The following is a 22,235-nucleotide window of genomic DNA, read 5'->3' on the forward strand; positions in this document are numbered from 1 at the left end:
ATTGACACAAATTTATCTTTTGATGAATTATTAAGTGCTTTTCATGATTTGTTTGATGAATGTAAATTAATTAGTAAAAAATATAAATTGTTAAAAAAGGAGCATGCTTCTTTTATTAGTGATTTGGATAGACTAAAGGTTGAGCATAATAGTAGTTTAACTCCTTGTACGAAATGTGATGAACTAGAAATACTTAAAAAGAAAAACTTCTACTAAAAGAAACCTTAGAAAAATTTGAGGTTGGTAGCAAGTCTTTGAATATGATCCTTACCAATAAGGGTCACGTTCATAGGAGAAGTGGAATTAGATTTATGAGTAGCTCTCACCAAAATCCAACCACCTTTGTTAAAGGCCTGACCCTACATGTTTCACCTCACACCAAATGTAACTTTTGTTATAAACTCGGGCATATTGCCTATAAATGTCCACTTAAAAGATATAGTCCACATAGATTGATTTAGGTTCCTAAAAGAACCTCAAATGACTCAATGCAATATGATAAGATATGTAGATCGATTTTTGAGGCACCTAAGGTCAAATGGGTACCTAAAAATCATCCTTTTTTTAAAAAAATGTACCATCACAAGCTAGGAGCAAAAGATGGTACCTTGATAGTGGATGCTCAAGGTATATAACTAGAGATCCATCTCAATTCTCTAAGCTCACTAGCCTAGACGAAGGATATATCACCTTCGGAGACAACAACAAGGGTAAAGTCATTGGCAAAGGAATCATAAGTAACAAATCTAGCCTTTTTATTTAAAATGTGTTGTTGGTTGATGGATTAAAGCATAACCTCTTGAGCATTAGTCAATTGTGTAATAAAGGATATATTGTTAAATTTGAATCTAATGCTTGCATTATTGAAAAACTATACAAAAACATATTTATGATTGCACTAAAATAAAATAATTTATACACTATTGACATTAATGAACTTTGTAATGAAATGTGTTTTTCAGTTTTGAATGATTGATGCTTGGCTTTGGCATAGGAGATTAGGACATGCTAGCATGAAACTAATCTCTCAAATTTCATCTAAAGAACTTGTAAGAGGAATTCCTCATATCAAGTTCGTCAAGGATAATGTGTGTGATGTATGTCAACTAGGAAAACAAATAAAAGATAGCTTCAAACATAAGAACCAAATAAGCACCTCTAGACCTTTGCAATTGATCCATATGAACTTGTTCGGACCAATTACTACATCAAGCCTTGGAGGTAGCAAATACGCATTTGTCATCATGAATGATTATAGTAGATATACATGGACTTATTTTTTGGCACACAAAAGTGAATGCTTTAGATATTTCTCTAAATTTTGTAAACTTGTTCAAAATAAAAAGGGTTTTATGATTTCGTCAATTCGAAGTGATCACGGTGGTAAATTTTAAAACCATGATTTTCAAAAATTTTATGAATCTAATGGATACAACTACAACTTCTCTACTCCAAGAAATCCTCAACAAAATGGAGTAGTAGAAAGAAAAAATAGAAACTTACAAGAAATGGCAAGAACCATGTTAAACGTGTTAGGATCGAGAGCACTAAGAGGGGGGGGGGTGAATTAGTGCAGCGGAAATTTTACAGCGATTAAAACCGAAAGCTGCGTTCGTTCGATAGAAACTATTATGATGCAAAAGCTGATTCACAGTTTGTATCTAAGCGCAGATTGCGTCTAAGCGCAGATTGCGTCTAAGCGCAGTTTGCGTCTAAACACAGTTTGCGTCTAAACACAGTTTGCGTCTAAGCGCAGTTTGCGTCTAATCATAGTTTGCGTCTAAGCACAGTTTACGTCTAAACGCAGTTTACGTCTAAACGCAGTTTGCGTCTAAACGCAGTTTGTGTCTAAACGCAGTTTGCGTCTAAACGCAGATGACAGTTTGCAGTTCTAAATGAAATCAAGACGTAAACGTAAACTGCACAGAACCTTGTTCGTAAAAGCGCAGAAGACAGTTTGCCGTTGTAAATGAAATCAAGACGTAAACGTAAACTGCACAGAACCTTGTCCTTAAAAAAAAAAAAAAAAAGCGCAGAAGACAGTTTGCAGTTGTAAGTGAAATCAAGACGTAAACGTAAACTGCACAGAACTCATTCGTAAAAGCGCAGAGAGACAGTTTGCAGTTTGTAGATGGAATCAAGACGTAAACGTAAACTGCACAGAATTCGTTCGTAAAAGCGCAGAGAGCAGTTTGCAGTTTGTAAATGGAATTAAGACGTGAACGTAAACTGCACAGAACTCGTTCGTAAAAGCGCAGAGAGCAGTAGCTATGTAGGAGGTTTGCAGTAATGATAAAGTGCTCAAAATAAACGCAAACCAGAGATTTAGAGTGGTTCGGTCAGTCTTGACCTACTCCACTTTTGGCTTCCTCCACCGATGAGGTTACCAACGTCAACTAGAGGCCTTCCTTCAATAGGCGAAGGCCAACTACCCTCTTACAGATTCACTCCTTTTGACGGGCTTAGGAGACAACCCTTACAGATGTTTTCTCTCCTCTCTTTACAACTCAAACTTGAAGAACAGAAGGAGGAGGAAAACTAGCAGTTTTGAGCTCTAAGAACCACTGAAAAGATCAAGATTTCGGGTAAGTTCTTGCTGTCTCAGTGCTGAATGGGTGGGGTATTTATAGGCCCCAACCCAATTCAAATTTGGAGCTCAAAACGATCAAATCCCGAAATTCCGGGATCAGGCGGTTGCACCTCCTGACTGGAGAGGTTGCACCGCCTGGCAGAGCTCGAAGACCGAGCTCAGGCAGTGCCACCTCTCTGTCAGGGAGGTTGCACCGCCCAGTCTTGCTTGAAGACTGAGCTCAGGCGGTGCCACCTCTCTGTCAGGGAGGTTACACCGCCCAGTCTTGCTCGAAGACTGAGCTCAGGCGGTGCCACCTCCCGGCTGGGGAGGTTGCACCGCCCAGTCTTGCTGGGAGGCTTAGCCCAGGCGGTGCCACCTCCTGGCCTAGGCGGTTGCACCTCCTGGTGCAATCAGGGTCCGAATGGTTAGCTCCATTCGGCCCAATTTTAGTCTTTCAGGGGCCCAATTGCCCCAAGATTAAGCTAATGGGATCACCTCCCATTTTCCAACTTAATCAACGTGCTAACTACGATTAGATCTAAGACAATTTCTGCAGCTTTGCTTCGGTGCGTCAATCGCTTCTTCCGGCGAGTTTCCGGCGAACTTCCGTCGATCATCCGATGAACCCTCGGTGATGCTCCTGCGGACTTCCGGCAAACTCCTGGACTTTGCGACGATCCACTTGGCAAGTTCCGACGAGCTTCGCTTGGCAAGCTTCTGGACTTCTCGGATCTGTTCTCGCAGAACCTCCGACGACCGTCCGAACTTCCGTCGAACTCTCGAACTCCCAACGTGATCATGAACTTTGACTCCGGCGCAACTCCTGCTGCTTGTCTTTCTTCAATCGTAGTTAATCCTGCACACTCAAAACAAAAACTTCGATCGAGACAATTAATCCTAAGCAATTAACCAAGTTGTCCGGCATGTCATTGGTCCCTCGACGCTTCGTCCGATTCTTCGGCGCATCGTCCTTTCCTGCAGCCTATTGCCCAATCGGCCAGTTGACTCCGCAACTCTGATATCCTTGGCACAATACCCGCTCTTCTTGGCCCGATGCCCGAGTCCACGACCCGAAGCCTTCTGTCGATACGTCGACCGATCCACCGGCCCGACGTCCAATCTTCTGACATGTTCCTCCGGCACAACATGATGTTCCTGCTTTAATTGTCTCATCCTGATCGAAGCACCCTGCGTCACTCAAAACGCAGATTAAATCATAAACATATATCAAGGAGTTTCATCATCAAAATACGAGATTCAACAATCTCCCCCTTTTTGATGATGACAACTACTTGATGACGGAGTTAAACTTAACTCCCGGAGTTTAAACAAACTCCCCCTATCAATATACCTTATTGATAGAAACTCTTAGATTCAAAAATCTAAGCAACATGTCATCATAATCGGAGTTAACCTTAACTCCCAGAGTTTAAACAAACTCCCCCTATCAATATGCCATATTGATAGAACCTTGAATTGAAACTGAATTCAAGTCATTGCAATATTCATCATGAATACTTGCAACACGTCAACATGAACATATGCATAAACTTATGCATCACATGTCATGTTATCAACTTACTTCTCCCCCTTTGTCATCAACAAAAAGGAGAAGTATCACAATCAAGTGTTTGTGATATTGGTTCAACTCATTGCATGAAAAACATAATATCAAGTTTTATCATCATGCAATTTTGCTAGAAAATATAGCAAGTGTTGATTCATGCTTAGAATATTCAAGCTATCAAGTTTTAGATATGCAAGTTTTACAGTATACAAGATAGCACTTTTAGAACATGCAAGCTAGCAAATTAGAGATGTTCAAGAAGGTAACTCTTGCTTCTTGAAATATGAAAATTTTGTCCACTTTGCTAGATGCGCAAGTTAGCATGTTTTGCTTCTTGAGATAGGCAAGATAGCACCTTTGCTTCTTTTGAGATAGCAACTTTTCGCTTCTCTTTAGACTACAAGCTAGCAATTTTTTACGATATACAAGTTAGCAAAAACTTCGAAAGCAAATGCAAGATAACTTTCTTGTGTAGGCTCATGATTATTGCTTCCTATTGTAATGTGCAGGTTGCAAGTCTTGCTTCTTGAGATATTCAAGATGGTGATGTTCAAGAAGACAACTTTTGCTTCTTGAAATAAGCAAGTTAGCAATCTTTGCTACTTAAGATAGGCAAGCTAGCAATCAAGTTTTTGCATCTTCTTGACTTGTGCAAGCTAGCTATCTCCCCCTTTGTCATTGTCAAAAAGAAAGGAAGAATACAGTTTTGTAGTTCTTTTTCCTTTTACAATGATTTCAAAATCATGACAAAGGATGAATAATCAAGTTATGAATGTCAAGACAATTTTTAATCATGAATATTTTATCATTGCATGCATCGTTATCATAGGTTGAAGTATTACATGCATAATTTCATATCACCATTCATAATTACATTAATGTTTCAATATAGCAATTTCTTCTCAAAGTGTGTAACTTAGCACTCATAGCATTTTAAATCATGATTTACATCATATGCAACACATCACATCATAATTAGAAAGCACAAGTATTGCATGCATAATTGCACATCATAAATGTTTCATATCATGATGGTATCAATTTTGTCAAATTATATCCTACCATGCATGATCAAAACTTCTCCCCATTTTATCATTGAAAACAAGAAGAAAGTAGGGGGTAGAGCATAAAAGTGTTAAATATTTCAATCATTTCAAGGCATCATAGATCAAGTTATGATTCGTGATTCATCATAAAGCAAGTTAGTTTTCAATCATCACATAAGGCATTTAAGGAATTTTTGAAACATAGGAGAATGATTAATTTAAGCATACAATGTTTCAATCCAATTCAAGTCATGAATATCAATGCTTTCATATTGTGAGTATCAATTCATGAATACCACAGGATATTATTTGTGACTTCAATTTTGCAAGATCAAGATTATGATTTAGATAAAACTTATTCAAATTAAATCATTAACTTGAAATTCATAATCAAGTCATTAAAATTAATTTCGAGATTCACAAAATATCATGAAATCATTAATCTCGATCAGATGGGAAAAGCATTTTTTAAGAGATTCTTTTTCATCTAATCATGCCTTAGTCTTTATATGCCAAATTAAGATAAGCATGAAAGTTCAAGACAAAAGGCAAAGAAATCTTGTTATTTCTATATTATGAAATATATGATATCAAGGCTCATGATTCATTTGAAAAGATATAGTACAAAGAGCAACTTGAAACATTATTATCAAGATCACATTTTAAAATATTCCAAGTTTTAAGATATTAATATGACACTTCATTGAATTCTAAGAAATCAAAAGACAAGTTGCATTTCATTTGAAGAACTCCTTTTTGATAAGCATAATGAACGATCTTGATTTATAACGAGCTTCATGTTATAATTATCAAGATCATGATTTTAATAATTATTCTCTTTAGCAATGAATCACAAAAGCACTTTATTTTTGCATAAGAAATCTCATTGTATTATGATTTATAAATTCTTTTTTCTGCACATGAATCATAGGAGATATGTATGTGAAACAAATCTTTGCAAGCAAAAATACTATCATTCATATTTCAAGATGGAATTTATAAGCAGGAATCATTTCATCAAATCTATTTTAGAAAATTATTTTTCATAAGTGTATGAGTAAATCCGATAGTTAGGATACCACTTGTTAAGTGAATCCGAAAATGAAATTAACACTTTCATATATTCAGACATGATTTTTGCTATAGATTTTGAATTTAAATCATGAAGATCAAACAAGCTCATGATCATGAATAACTTAAAATCTCATGCATAAAATTGTTAATCATTGTATCATAACCATTTAATATTATTATGCATTACTTTAAATCAAACGTGATTTCATTCAACAATGTTAATCAAACATGATACACATTATTACTTCTTAACGATGATTTCATATTTTCAATCAAATTTTGTTTGTTTATCATAAAATATGCAATATTATCATTTTCGAAATTACTAGCATGATCATAATTTTGTAATATATATATTTTTTTTTAACATGTAATTTTCAAGAAAATTAATTCTAAACTAAAAAAGAAAACAACATCATGAAAGCATCAAGTAATTTCAAAATAAACCAAAGGCATTACCTCAACATTGTAGGCTGTTAAGGCGTAGTTTGCCGCCTCGCTTTTGTTGATTTTTTCTTCGTCTTCGGAGGAGCTCGATTCATCCCAATTTTTGTTCTTCTTCTTGCATTTAAAGCAAGTAGTTCCATTCTTTTTGCTTTTTAATTTTCGTTTCATTTGTAGTTTAAGTTCACCATCACTTGAGCTTATGCTCGAGTGGTCTTCAAATGTTCTATGTCCCAAATCCTTCCTGTTCTTTGGAAGGTTGTTTTGTTCATCATTGTCCTCATCACTTGAGTCATCGCTCAAGTGGCATTCATTTGTCCAGAGTTCCAAATCCTTCCTGTTCTTTGGAAGGTGATTGTATTCAACATGTTCATCATGTGCATTGTGCACCATTTCATATGTCATTAACGAACCAATTAGTTCTTCAAGTGGTAAGTTGTTTAGGTTTTTAGCTTCTTGTATTGCAGTTACTTTTGAATCCCACTTCTTAGAAAGAGAACGCAAAATCTTGTTCACAAGTTCAGAATTAAAAAAACATTTGCCAAGAGCTCTTAAACCATTGACGATATCCGTAAAACGGGTGTACATGTCAACAATGGTTTCGCTTGGCTTCATTTGAAAAAGCTCGAAATCATGCAGTAAAATATTAACTTTCGAGTCTTTGACTCTACTAGTTCCTTCGTGCGTGATTTCAAGAGTTCGCCAAATGTCAAAAGCTGTTTCGCAAGTAGAAATCCGATTGAACTCATTTTTATCCAAAGCGCAAAATAAGGCATTCATAGCCTTTGCGTTTAAAGAGAAATACTTCTTCTCCAAATCCGACCATTCGTTTGTCGGTTTAGAGGGAAGTTGAAAACTATTTTCAACGATATTCCATAAGTCCAGATTTAGAGAAATCAAGAAAACTCTCATTCGAGTTTTCCAATAAGTGTAGTCCAATCCGTTAAAGAACGGTGGACGAAAGACCGAAAAGCCCTCTTGAAGAGCCATTTCTCTCGGGTGTAAATCCAAAATGAGAAATACCCTGCTCTGATACCAATTGTTAGGATCGAGAGCACTAAGAGGGGGGGGGGGGTGAATTAGTGCAGCGGAAATTTTACAGCGATTAAAACCGAAAGCTGCGTTCGTTCGATAGAAACTATTATGATGCAAAAGCTGATTCACAGTTTGTATCTAAGTGCAGTTTGCGTCTAAGCGCAGATTGCGTCTAAGCGCAGTTTGCGTCTAAACACAGTTTGCGTCTAAACACAGTTTGCGTCTAAGCGCAGTTTGCGTCTAATCATAGTTTGCGTCTAAGCGCAGTTTACGTCTAAACGCAGTTTACGTCTAAACGCAGTTTGCGTCTAAACGCAGTTTGCGTCTAAGCGTAGTTTACGTCTAAACGCAGTTTGCATCTAAACGCAGTTTGCGTCTAAATGCAGATGACAATTTGCAGTTCTAAATGAAATCAAGACGTAAACGTAAACTGCACAGAACCTTGTTTGTAAAAGCGCAAAAGACAGTTTGCCGTTGTAAATGAAATCAAGACGTAAACGTAAACTGCACAGAACCTTGTCCTTAAAAAAAAAAAAAAAAGCGCAGAATACAGTTTGCAGTTGTAAGTGAAATCAAGACGTAAACGTAAACTGCACAAAACTCATTCGTAAAAGCGCAGAGAGACAGTTTGCAGTTTGTAGATGGAATCAAGACGTAAACGTAAACTGCACAGAATTCATTCGTAAAAGCGCAGAGAGCAGTTTGCAGTTTGTAAATGGAATTAAGACGTGAACGTAAACTGCACAGAACTCGTTCGTAAAAGCGCAGAGAGCAGTAGCTATGTAGGCGGTTTGCAGTAATGATAAAGTGCTCAAAATAAACGCAAACCAGAGATTTAGAGTGGTTCGGTCAGTCTTGACCTACTCCACTTTTGGCTTCCTCCACCGATGAGGTTACCGACGTCAACTAGAGGCCTTCCTTCAATAGGCGAAGGCCAACTACCCTCTTACAGATTCACTCCTTTTGACGGGCTTAGGAGACAACCCTTACAGATGTTTTCTCTCCTCTCTTTACAACTCAAACTTGAAGAACAGAAGGAGGAGGAAAACTAGCAGTTTTGAGCTCTAAGAACCACTGAAAAGATCAAGATTTCGGGTAAGTTCTTGCTGTCTCAGTGCTGAATGGGTGGGGTATTTATAGGCCCTAACCCAATTCAAATTTGGAGCTCAAAACGATCAAATCCCGGAATTCCGGGATCAGGCGGTTGCACCTCCTGACTGGAGAGGTTGCACCGCCTGGCAGAGCTCGAAGACCGAGCTCAGGCGGTGCCACCTCTCTGTCAGGGAGGTTGCACCGCCCAGTCTTGCTTGAAGACTGAGCTCAGGCGGTGCCACCTCTCTGTCAGGGAGGTTACACCGCCCAGTCTTGCTCGAAGACTGAGCTCAGGCGGTGCCACCTCCCGGCTGGGGAGGTTGCACCGCCCAGTCTCGCTGGGAGGCTTAGCCCAGGCGGTGCCACCTCCTAGCCTAGGCGGTTGCACCTCCTGGTGCAATCAGGGTCCGAATGGTTAGCTCCATTCGGCCCAATTTCAGTCTTTCAGGGGCCCAATTGCCCCAAGATTAAGCTAATGGGATCACCTCCCATTTTCCAACTTAATCAATGTGCTAACTACGATTATATCTAAGACAATTTCTGCAGCTTTGCTTCGGTGCGTCAATCGCTTCTTCCGGCGAGTTTCCGGCGAACTTCCGTCGATCATCCGATGAACCCTCGGTGATGCTCCTGCGGACTTCCGGCAAACTCCTGGACTTTGCGACGATCCACTTGGCAAGTTCCGACGAGCTTCGCTTGGCAAGCTTCTGGACTTCTCGGATCTGTTCTCGCAGAACCTCCGACGACCGTCCGAACTTCCGTCGAACTCTCGAACTCCCAACATGATCATGAACTTTGACTCCGGCGCAACTCCTGCTGCTTGTCTTTCTTCAATCGTAGTTAATCCTGCACACTCAAAACAAAAACTTCGATCGAGACAATTAATCCTAAGCAATTAACCAAGTTGTCTGGCATGTCATTGGTCCCTCGACGCTTCGTCCGATTCTTCGGCGCATCGTCCTTTCCTGCAGCCTATTGCCCAATCGGCCAGTTGACTCCGCAACTCCGATATCCTTGGCACAATACCTGCTCTTCTTGGCCCGATGCCCGAGTCCACGACCCGAAGCGTTATGTCGATACGTCGACCGATCCACCGGCCCGACGTCCAATCTTCTGACATGTTCCTCCGGCACAACATGATGTTCCTGCTTTAATTGTCTCATCCTGATCGAAGCACCCTGCGTCACTCAAAACGCAGATTAAATCATAAACATATATCAAGGAGTTTCATCATCAAAATACGAGATTCAACAAAACGAATATAGCCTACCCAAATATTTTTGGGTCAAAGCCGTAAATACGACATGCTAAGTTATGAATAGGGTTCAAGTAAGACCACTACTTTCCGAAACTCCTTATGAGTTGTGGAATATCAAAAAACCCAACATTTCATACTTTAAATTTTTTGGATGTAAATGTTTTATTTTGAACAAAAAAGATGCCTTAGGTAAATTTGATGCAAATTTCGATGAAGGAATTTTTCTTGGCTATTCTTTTGTTTCTAAAGCATTTCATATCTTTAACAAAAGAACTTTGATTATAGAAGAATCTATTCATGTTGTTTTTATTGAAGTTTTCGAAGTTAAGAAAAATGATTTTGATGATGATGTTAATTTTGATGCTTTGAATTTAAATGAAACCCCTTCTGCATCTAGCAACTTGGATACATCTTCTTCCAAAACATCTTTACCCAAGGAATGGAAGTATATAGATACTTATCCTAAGGAGCTAATCATAGGAGATACATCTAAAGGGGTTTCGTTCCTCTCTTAAGAATTTTTATGTAAACGCCGCTTTTCTCTCCCAAATTGAACCTAAATGCATTGACGATACATTGAAAGATGATTCATGGGTCATCACAATGCAAGATGAGTTAAATCAATTTGAGAGAAATGAGGTGTGAAAACTTGTTCCGAGGCTAAATGACCATTTAGTTATTGGTACTAAATGGGTCTTTAGAAACAAGCAAGATGAACTTGGTATCGTGGTTAGAAACAAGGCTAGATTAGTGGCCAAAGGTTTCAACCAAGAAGAAGGGATCGATTATAAAGATACCTTCGCTCCTGTGGCACGATTAGAAGCCATAAGGATGCTCCTTACCTATGCTAGTAGTAATAATTTGAAGTTGTTTTAAATGGACGTTAAAAGTACTTTTTTTAATGGCTTTATTTCCGAAGAAGTTTATGTTGAACAACCTCCCAGATTTGAGAATGATAATCTCCCTAATCATGTGTTTAAATTGACTAAAGCTCTCTATGATTTAAAACAAGCTCCAAGGGCTTGGTATGAGAGACTTAGCTCTTTTCTTATTCTAAATAATTTCTCTAAAGGCAAGGTCGATACTACATTATTTATCAAAAAATTTAAAAATAATTTTCTTATTGTTCAAATTTATGTTGATGATATCATTTTTAGTTCCATGAATAAATCTCTATCTGAATTATTTGTTAAAAGTATGAGTCTTGAATTTAAAATGAGCCTAATGGGGGAACTAACCTTCTTTTTAGGTTTACAAATCGAACAACTAAGTAATGATATTTTTCTTAGTCAAACAAAATATGCTTTAAACTTGCTAAAAAGATTTAACATGGATAGTTCAAAGGCTATCAACACTCCTATGAGTACCTCCACTAAGTTAGATATTGACGAAAGTGGAGAAAGCTTTGATCAAAAAGCTTATAGGGGTATGATAGATAGTTTGCTTTATCTAACTGCAATAGACCGGACATCATGTTTAGCCTAGGACTTTATGCTAGATTTTAATCTAACCCTAAGCAATCTCATTTAAAAGCTGTTAAAAGGATATTTAGATACCTAAAAGGAACTCCTAAACTAGGATTATGGTATCCTAAATCTAAGAATTTTGAATTGTTTGGTTATGCTGATGTGGATTTTGCTAGATGTGTTGAATCTTGGATTTTGACAATGAAACCAATTGATAAGTGATTATGATTTGATCTACGTTTTGAGTGATGCAAGATGCTTCGATCAGGGAGAGATAATTGAAGTAAGAAAAATCATGTTGGGCTAGAGGAAAACATGTCAGAAGATTGGACGTTGGGTCGGAGGATCGGTCGACGTATTAACAGAAGGCTTCGGGCCATGGATTCAGGCATTGAGCCAAGAAGAGCGGATATTATGCCAAGGATATCGGAGTTGCGGAGTCAACTGGCCGATTGGGCAAAAGGCCGCAAGTGAGGATGATACGCTGAAGAATCGGACGAAGCGTCAATGGACCAATGACATGCCGGACAACATGATTAATGCTTAGTATTAATTATCTAGATCGAAGTATGTTTTTACATATGCAAGATTAACTATGATAGCAAGGCATAAAGCAAAATGAAGTCCCGGAATCAAGGACGTGATTTCGTTAGGAGTTCAAGAGTTCATCGGAAGTTCTGTTAGAACTAGCCAAGAAGTCTCAGAGCTTGCTAGAGAAGCTCGTCGGAACTCACCAAGAAGATTGTCGTGAAGTCCAGGAGCTTGCCGGGAGTCCGCTGGAACATTACCGAGAGATCGTTGGAAGTTCATTGGAAGATCACTGGAAGCTCACCGGAAGAAACTAGACTTACGGACTTGTTTAGCATAGAAAATGTCTTAGGAATTATAGTTATCACGTAATTAGGTTTGGATTTGGGCCAACCCAATTAAGAGTCAATTAGGCCCATGTAAGGATTGTGTCAGGCCCAATAAGAGGCCTAAACAGTGCCCCAAGAGGTGACACCGTCGAAGCACAATCTCTGAGACTGTGTCAGGCGGTGGTACCGCCCAGACACAGCCTCTGAGAGGCTACAGGCGGTGGTCCCACCAAACTGGGCGGCAGTACCGCCTAGTACAGTGTCAGTGTCAAACTGACGCTAGCGGTGGTACCGCCCGTGCCCGAGAAACCTGGGATGAGATATTTTTAGGCTTCAAGTTTGAATCTACTTGAAGCCTATTAGTATCCCTCTCATCCCTAGTTAAAACACACAAGCATAGAGAATTTAAAAAGGAAAAAACGCTGTAGAAATCTCTTGTGAGAATCCTCCTCTAGCCTAAGTGTTAGAATAGTTTAAGAGGAGTGAGTGCTTGTAAAGGTTGACTCCTAAACCTGTGAAAAAGAGAAGAGGGGTGTAAGAAAGAGGTTGATCTTCACCTATTAAAGGAAGATCGATAGTGGATGCCGATGGCCTCGATGGAAGAGGAATTGGCAGAGTGGATGTAGATCACGATGATCGAACCACTATAAAATTGGCGTGTTCTCTGGTTTACATTTAATTCTTACAATTTACATTAACTACAAACTGCCTTCAATACGCTCTTACTTCGCTTTCAAAGTTAAGCATTTCCGAGTTCAGTTTTAATCGAACGTACGAACGAGAAAATTTCATAACCAACGTGATTTTTATCCGCTGTACTAATTCACCCCCTCCCCCCTCTTAGTGCTGACTCTTTTCCTAACAATTAGTATTAGAGCCTCGTTTTCTCATTTGGTTTAACATCTAACGAGAAATGACTCTTTTCGACTTTCAAGAGGGTCACTCTCTCATTCGTCCTCCCTTTTCAATGGGACGTACTACACTTATTGGAAAACTTGAATGAGAGTTTTCTTGCTTTCATTGAATCTTGATTTATGTCACATAGTCAAATTTGATTTTCATAAGTCTTTTCTTCCAATAAACGATTGGAATGATTTGGAGAAGAAGACGTTTTCTTTAAATGCTAGAGCTATGAATCCTCTATTTTGTGCCTTAGATAAAACTAAGTTTAATCGAGTTTCTTTGTGCGAAACGGCTTTCGATATTCGGCACATTCTTGAAACCACACACGAAGGCACAAGTAGTGTTAAGGATTCTAAAGTTAATTTTTTGATGCATGATTTTGAACTGTTTCATATGAAACCAAGCGAAATCATTGGAGATATATTCACCCGTTTTATGGATATCATCAATGGTTTAAAAGCACTTGGTAGAAGTTTTTTAGATTTTGAACTTGTAAATAAAATTTTAAATTGGGATTCAAAAGTAATGACAATTCAAGAATAAAAAAATTTGAATACCTTTCTGATTGAAGAACTAATAGGGTTTTTAATGACCTATGAAATGATGTGCAATGTACATGAAGAACTCAAGAACAATCTTCCAAAGAAAAAAAAGGATTTCGGACTAAGAACAATCAAAGACCACTCGAGCATAAGCTCAAGTGATGGTGAATATGAACTTCTCACTATGAAATTTAAAAAGTTCATGAAACAAAAGTTAAAGAACCAAAGTAAAAAAGAACGCAACTAGTTGCTATGAATGCAAGAAGAATAAAGCACTTTGGGATGAATCGAGCTCTTCCGAAGATGACAAGAAAATCAACAAAGGCGAGATGGCAAACTACGCCTTAACGGCTTTCGACGATGAGGTAATCAAAATGGCCTTAGTTTCTTTTGAAATTACATAATGCTTTTCATGAGTTATTTTTAATTTAGTTAAGAATAATTATTTTTCTTGAAAATTGCATGTTTAATAATGAAAATACAAAAATTAGGAATCATGCTTATCATTCTAGTAATTTTGAAAATATTCATGAAAATTACATATTTATAATAAACAAAATGATTTTGATTGAAAATAACTTATGAAATCATGTTTGATAATATCATGCCTAATAAATTTATTTTTCAAAATTATGCATGATGATTCTTGAGATTTATGAATTATCGACTTGTATGGTTTTGAAAGTTCTTTTTCGGTGTTAATGTATGATGCATGTTTTTATTTGGTATAAATGAAAAAGGCATATTTCTATGAAATCAATCTTATGAATTGAAATACTAGAAAATGATTTTGATTTGATGATTTGAATTTGAATGAGATTTATCTTGATTTTTTGAGATTTAAAACTTGAGATTTCATATGCATGAATTGAGATCTTATTCTCCTACAAGATTGAATGAATTATATCTATATCATGATCTTCTAAGAATTATTTTTGTTATTTATTTAAGAGGAGATTTGCTAAAATGAATCATGGTTTCTCTTGAATTCTTAGAATTTTAACTTGAAAATTCTTTTTATTAATCAAGATTGTCTACCATGATTCTTTCTTTTCACTATTTGTGTTATAAAAAAAGAATCATAATATGTCTCTTGATACTCATGATTTATTTTCACGATCTTTGATATTTTATCTCTCATGATATGATTTTTATGTACAATTCCTTGTATTCATGAAGTATATCTCATCACCAAAATTTCTCTTGTTATTCTTTATGTGATGATTTAAAAATTGATGAAAAGGGAAATGAATTACATCATTATATTTTTATTCCCCTCTCTTTGCCTATGACAAAGGGGGAGAAAATAATGATGAATATTTTAAAAATAAATGTTTGTATAATGTTAGATGATTTTACATTTTGTGCATGATGAGTTATAGTGATGATTGAAATAATGATTGGAATAATATGAATGATGATTTGGAATCATGCATATAATGATGATTTTATATATTTTGAAAATATATATTATGATTTGGTATGATGCATGCAATACTTATGCTTTTTATTATGATGATATGATGCGTATCATGAATGCTTTAAATGATGAATGCTTGGTATCATGATTAAAATGTAATGTAAGATTTTGAAATTGTGCATGTTTTAAATTGAAAATATAATGATGCACAAATAAGATTGATACTTACCTTTGTCATGATTTAGAAATTGATGTAAAGGGATAAAGAGATACAAAATTATATTCTTCCCTTCTTTTTGACAATGATAAAGGGGGAGCAAAAACTTGCTAGAAAGCAAATTTACTAGCTTGCACAATTCAAGAAGAGTGCAAAAACATGCTAGCTTGCTCATCTCAAAAGAGAAGCAAAGAGTTCTATCTTGCTATCTCAAGAAAAGCAAACATGCTAAACTTGCACATCTTTAATTATTGCTAGCTTGCATAATGATAAAACTGAAAATTATGTTTAATATGCAATGATTTGAACTTGTATTTCTAAACACATGAGAATTGAACATCTCCTTTTTGTTAATGACAAAGGGGGAGAAGTATGATCATGTTATGCATGATGATGTGTTGCAAATATTCATGATAAAATTTGTAATGACTTGAATTCGGTTTGAATTCAAGGTTCTATCAATATGCCATATTGATAGGGGGAGTTTGTTGAAACTTCGGGAGTTAAAGTTAACTCCATCATTAATTGGTTGTCATCATAAAAAAGGGGAAGATTGTTGAATCTCGAATTTTGATGATGAAACCAATTGATAAGTGATTATGATTTAATCTGTGTTTTGAGTGACGCAGGATGCTTCGATCAGGGAGAGACAATCAAAGCAGGAAAATTCATGTTGGGCCAGAGGAAAACATGTCAGAAGATTAGACGTCAGGCCAGAGGATCGGTCGACGTATCGATAGAAGGCTTCGGGCCATGGATTCGGGCATCAGGCCAAGAAGAGCAGATATTGTGCCAAGGATATCGGAGTTGCGGAGTTAACTGGCCAATTGGGCAATAGGCCGTAAGAGAGGATGATGCACCAAAGAATCGGACAAAGTGTCGATGGACCAATGATATGCCGGACAACATGATTAATGCTTAGTATTAATTGTCTAGATCAAAGTATGTTTTTGCTTATGCAGGATTAACTACGATAGCAAGGAATAAAGTAAAATGAAGTCCCAGATTCAAGGACGCGATTTCGTTGGGAGTTCGAGAGTTCGTCGGAAGTCCAAACATTCGTCGAAAGTTCTGTCGAAACCAGCCGAGAAATCTCGGAGCTTGCTAGAGAAGCTTGTCAGAACTCACCAAGAAGATCATCGTGAAGTTTAGGAGCTTGCTTGGAGTCCGCTAGAACATTGTCGAGATATCGTCAGAAGTTCATCAGAAGATCGTCGGAAGCTCGTTGGAAGAAACTAGACTTACAGACTTGTTTAGCATAGAATATATCTTAAGAATTGTAGTTAGTATGTAATTGGGTTTGGATTTGGGCCAACCCAATTAGGGGCCAGTTGGGCCCATGTAAGGACTGTGTTAGGCCCAATGAGAGGCCCAAACAATGCCCCGAGAGGTGACACCGTCGTGGCACAGTCTCCGAGACTATGTTAGGCGGTGGTACCACCCAGACATAGCCTCCGAGAGGCTATAGGCGGTGGTACCGCCCAGTGTCAGGCGATGGTACCACCAGACTGGGTAGTGGTACTGCCTAGTATAGTGTTAGTGTCAGACTGACACTGGCGGTGATACCGCCCAACATAGGCGGTGGTATTGCCTATGCCCGGGAAACCTGGGATGAGATGTTTTTAGGCTCCAAGTTTGAATCAACTTGAAGCCTATAAATACCTCTCTCATCCTTGGTTAAAACACACAAGCACAGAGAATTTAAAAAGGAAAAAACACTGTAGAAATCTCTTGTAAGAATCCTCCTCTAGCCTAAGTATTAGAATAGTTTGAGAGGAGTAAGTGCTTGTAAAGGTTGACTCCTAAACCTGTGAAAAGGAGAAGAGGGGTGTAAGAAGGAGGTTGATATTCGCCTATTAAAAGAAGATCGATAGTGGATGCCGGTGGCCTCGACGGAAGAGGAATCGATGGAGTGGATGTAGGTCACAATGACCGAACCACTATAAAATTGGCGTGTTCTCTGGTTTGCATTTACTTCCTGCAATTTACATTAACTACAAACTACCTTCAATACACTCTTACTTCGCTTTCAAAGTTAAGCATTTCCGAGTTCAGTTTTAATCGAACATATGAACGAGAAAATTTCAGAACCGACGTGATTTTTATCCGCTGCACTAATTCACCCCCCTCATAGTGCCGACTCTTTTCCTAACAGGATGTAGTTTAGATAGAAAAAGCATATTCGAAACGTGTCAATTTTTAGGATATGCACTCGTTTCTTGGTCTTCCAAGAAAGAAAACTCGATTGCATTATCTACAACCGAAGCTAAATACATAGTTGCAGGTGTATGCTGTGCTCAAGTTATATGGATGAAAAACACTTTAAAGGATTATGGAATTGACCTGAAAAATATACTTATAAAGTGTGATAACACTAGTATAATATGCCTAGCAAAAAATTATATTTAACACTCTAGAACTAAACACATTGATATTAGGCATCACTTCAAATGAGATCTTGTTAATAATCATGACGTAATATTAGAATTTATTGATACGAAACATTAATTAGCCGATATCTTTACAAAACCATTAAATAAAGAATAATTTGATTTTATTAGAAGGGAATTAGGGATGTTAAATTATCCAAATGCATGAATATTGTTGAATTTCGTTCGCTCACTTGATTCATGAATTTATAATATACATTTTACGAGTTTTGTATGATGAATCATGAACTTGTGGTATACATTTTATGAGTTTTACATGATGTTTTGATATGGATCTTATGATGTAAATTTTACATGATGATGTGTGTGATGTTAGGATCGGAGCGGCACTAAGAGGGGGGGGGGTGAATTAGTGCAGTGGTAAAGTGTGATAAACTTTTGACGATTTAAACACTTTCGGAAACTTTGTACGATAAAAGTAACGTTTTCGTTTGAAACCGTTTCGATTGCGTTTTAACTTGAAGAGATAAGTAAGACGGAGACAAATAAGTAAAGCATTAAAGTGCAAATGGTTTGTAGTAATGTAAATGACAATAATAAATGCAAACCAGAGATCACGCCGATTTTACAATGGTTCGGTCAAATGACCTACATCCACTTGCGAGGCCCCTCTTCGATGAGGCTCCCACCTTCCACTAGCAAATCTCTTGAAATAGAAGGGCAAATACCCCTCTTACAACTTTTTACAAGCGATTCACTCTCTTACAGATTTTCAGTAAGAAAGGAGGTGAACACTAGCAAATTGAAAACATGACTAGCAAAGACTTTTCTAAGACCTTTCTCTCAAATAATTGCTGCTCAAAAAGTTATAATCTCAGCTGAGATTTGAGGGGTATTTATAGGCCTCAAGAGGATTCAAATTTGGGCTCCAAAATTTGAATTCTCTTTGGGTTCCCGATGCTGGCGGTGCCACCGCCTGTCACTGTCAGACATTGACAGTGCTGGGCGGTGCCACCGCCCAGTCAAGTGGTGCCACCACCCAGCTCTCGGGTGCTGGGCGGTGCCACCGCCTAGCCTAGGCGGTGCCACTGCCTAGGCCAATTCAGCTCACTGGTTGGGCTCCAAATTTGGCCCAAACTAGTCCGAACTCGGGCCCAATTGGCCCCTACTTGGGTTATAGGATTAACACCTAATCCTAACCCTAATTAATGTGCTAACTATGAATTTAAAGATATTTTCTAAGCTATTACAAAGTCCGTAAGTCAAGACTTCTTCCTGCGAGCTTCCGGCGAACTTCCGACGGTCTTCCGATAAACTCTCGGAAACCATTCTGCGGACTCCCGGTAAGCTCCTAGACTTCACGATTTGATCTTGGCGAGTTCCAATGAGCTTCTTCGGCAAGCTCTGATCTTTCTCGGAGAGCTCCGCGAACTTCCAACGAACCTTCCGGGGAGCTTCCGAAAAACCCTTCGGCAAGCTCCCTACTCATTCTCGGCTAGTTCCGGCAGCATTCCCGACGAACCTTCGGACTTCCGTCGAACTCTCGAACTCCCAATGAATCCTTCGCGCTTGACTCCGATACTTTATTTCGCTTTATGTCTTCATCGTTATCGTAGTTAATCCTGCACACACAAGCCAAAACTCTACTCCGATCTAGACAATTATTACAAAGCGAATTGACATTCTGTTGCCCGGCACGTCATTGGTTGGCGCTTCGTCCGATTGTTCAGCGCATCATCCTCTCTTGCGGTTTGTTGCTCAATCGGCGGTTGACCTCCGCAACCCCGATATCCTTGGCACAATTCCGCTCTTGGCCCGATACCCGACGTCCGAAGCCTTCTGCCATCCAATATCCTAACGTGATCTCCTCCGGCGCAACGTCAATTCTTCCTGCGTTAACTTGTCTAATCCTGATCGAGTAGACCTGCATCACTCAAAATGCAGTTTAAATTATAAACACATGTCAAGTGGTTTCATCATCAAAATACGAGATTCAACAATCTCCCCCTTTTTTATGATGACAACCACTTGATGACGGAGTTAACCTTAACTCCCGGAGTTTAAACAAACTCCCCCTATCAATATGGCTTATTGATAGAAACTCTTGGATTCAAGAATCCAAACAACATGTCATCATAAACTTATGCATAACATGTCATGTCATCATACTTCTCCCCCTTTGTCATCAACAAAAAGGAGAAGTTCCTACTCTTATGTGTTTAGAGATAAAAAAGTTCCATACATTGCATGAAAAACATAGTATCAAATTTTATCATCATGCAATCTAGCAATTAAAGATGTGTAAGTTTAGCATGTTTGCTTTTCTTGAGATAACAACTAATTGCTTCTCTTTAGACTACAAGCTAGCAATTTTCATGATATGCAAGTTGCAAGCTAGCAAATTTTTGCTTCCTTTGCAATGTTTGAGCTAGCAATTTTGCTTCCGTAACACGTTAGTATGTTTTGTATTTTGAGATAGGCAAGATAGCACATTTGCTTCTTTTGAGATAGCAACTCTTTTGAGATAGTAATCTTAGTAAATTTTACATCATGCAAGGTAGCAATTTTTGTGATGTTCAAGATAGTAAGTTCTTTCTTCTCTTTTGAGAAGTGCTATTTTTCACTTCCTTTACAAAGTGCAAGCTAGCAAAGTGTTTGAAAAAGTGAGCAAGTTTTGCCACATACAAGCTAGCAAAAATCTCGAAAGCAAATATAAGATAGCTTTCTTGTTGAAGTGTGTAAGCTATCGATTCTTGCTTCCTATTGTAATGTGCAGGTTGCAAGTCTTGCTTCTTGAGATAGGCAAGATAGTGATGTTCAAGAAGACAACTTTTGCTTCTTGAAATAAGCAAGTTAGCAATCTTTGCTACTTAAGATAGGCAAGCTAGCAATCAAGCTTTTGCATCTTCTTGACTTGTGCAAGCTAGCTATCTCCCCCTTTGTCATTGTCAAAAAAAAGGGAAGACCCTTTACATCAATTATGACAAAGGTAAGTATAACTCTTATTTGTGCATCATCATATTTTCAAATTAGAATATGCACATTTTTAAAAATCTTATATTCATTCATGCATTATATTGAATAAATCGATCAACATTATGAGGATATCATACATGATACTAAATTTTTTAACTATTTATCAACATTTTGATCATGATACCAAACATTTATCATTTAGAGTATTCATGATACAAAACATTAAATCAATATTTATAATACATCATTTTAGCAACAACTCACAGTATTTTAAATTATGATTTACATCATATGTAATACATCACATCATAATTAGAAAGTACAAGTATTGTATGCATTATTGCAAATCATAAACATTTCAAATCATCATGGTATTAATCTGTCAAATTGCATCATTCCATGCATGATCATAACTTTTTCCCATTTTATCATTGTAAACAAGAAAGAATAAGGGAAGACCAAATAGTGCATAATATTTCAATTATTTCAAGGCATACAAGTCATAAATCCAATGGCATCATGTCATGAAGGATAAGACCTCTTGAATTACAAAAGACATGATTCATTTTATCAAATCACTTCTTTTTATAAATAACAAAAATTGTAGGCGTACAAAGAAGAGATTGTGATTAAAAAAAAATCTCAAGTAGTAAATCCAAGAAATCAAGATCATAATTTGAATACAATCTCATTTAAATTCAAATCGTCAAATTCATCAAAATCTCAACATTACTTTCAAGAGATTCAAAATGGTATACATAGATTTATCATAATAAACATCAAGATCAATAGGATAGAGAAAAATAAATTTTCAAGGAAAAAATATTTTCCTCTTTTTAGTTGTTTCAATTCATATGATTTTATTTTACTTATACCAAATAAAAACATGTATCATGTTTAAAAATGAAAGTGTAAGATTTATTACAATAAAGATTAATAAGGCACTTTCATTTTGGTAAAAATCAATAATCCATAAATCACAAGATTCATCAAGCATAATTTCAAAATTTATTAAGCATGATCATTATGCATTACTTCAAATCAAACATGATTTTATTTATTTTCAAAATATTTATCACGATAGAGCATATAAGCCAAAGAAACTATTAAACATAAAGCATATTCATTAATGATGGTTTCATTGAGTATAAAGTATTTTCAACCAAAATCATTTGTTATTGGTTGTAGTCATACATTTTTCTTTTTAGGTGAATCTATCTTTTCATGCTTAGTTTGCATACAAAGGTCGTGCATCATTTTTGAAAGCAACTTTCATCATGGTATAAATCGATAATCCATAAATCGTAAAAGATCATTATGGAAATCATCAATAATCAATAAACTATAAATTACCCAAAACTCATCATCATCATGCA

The sequence above is a fragment of the Musa acuminata genome, chromosome BXJ1-4 (assembly GCF_036884655.1).
Source record: "Musa acuminata AAA Group cultivar baxijiao chromosome BXJ1-4, Cavendish_Baxijiao_AAA, whole genome shotgun sequence".
Lineage (NCBI taxonomy): Eukaryota > Viridiplantae > Streptophyta > Magnoliopsida > Zingiberales > Musaceae > Musa > Musa acuminata.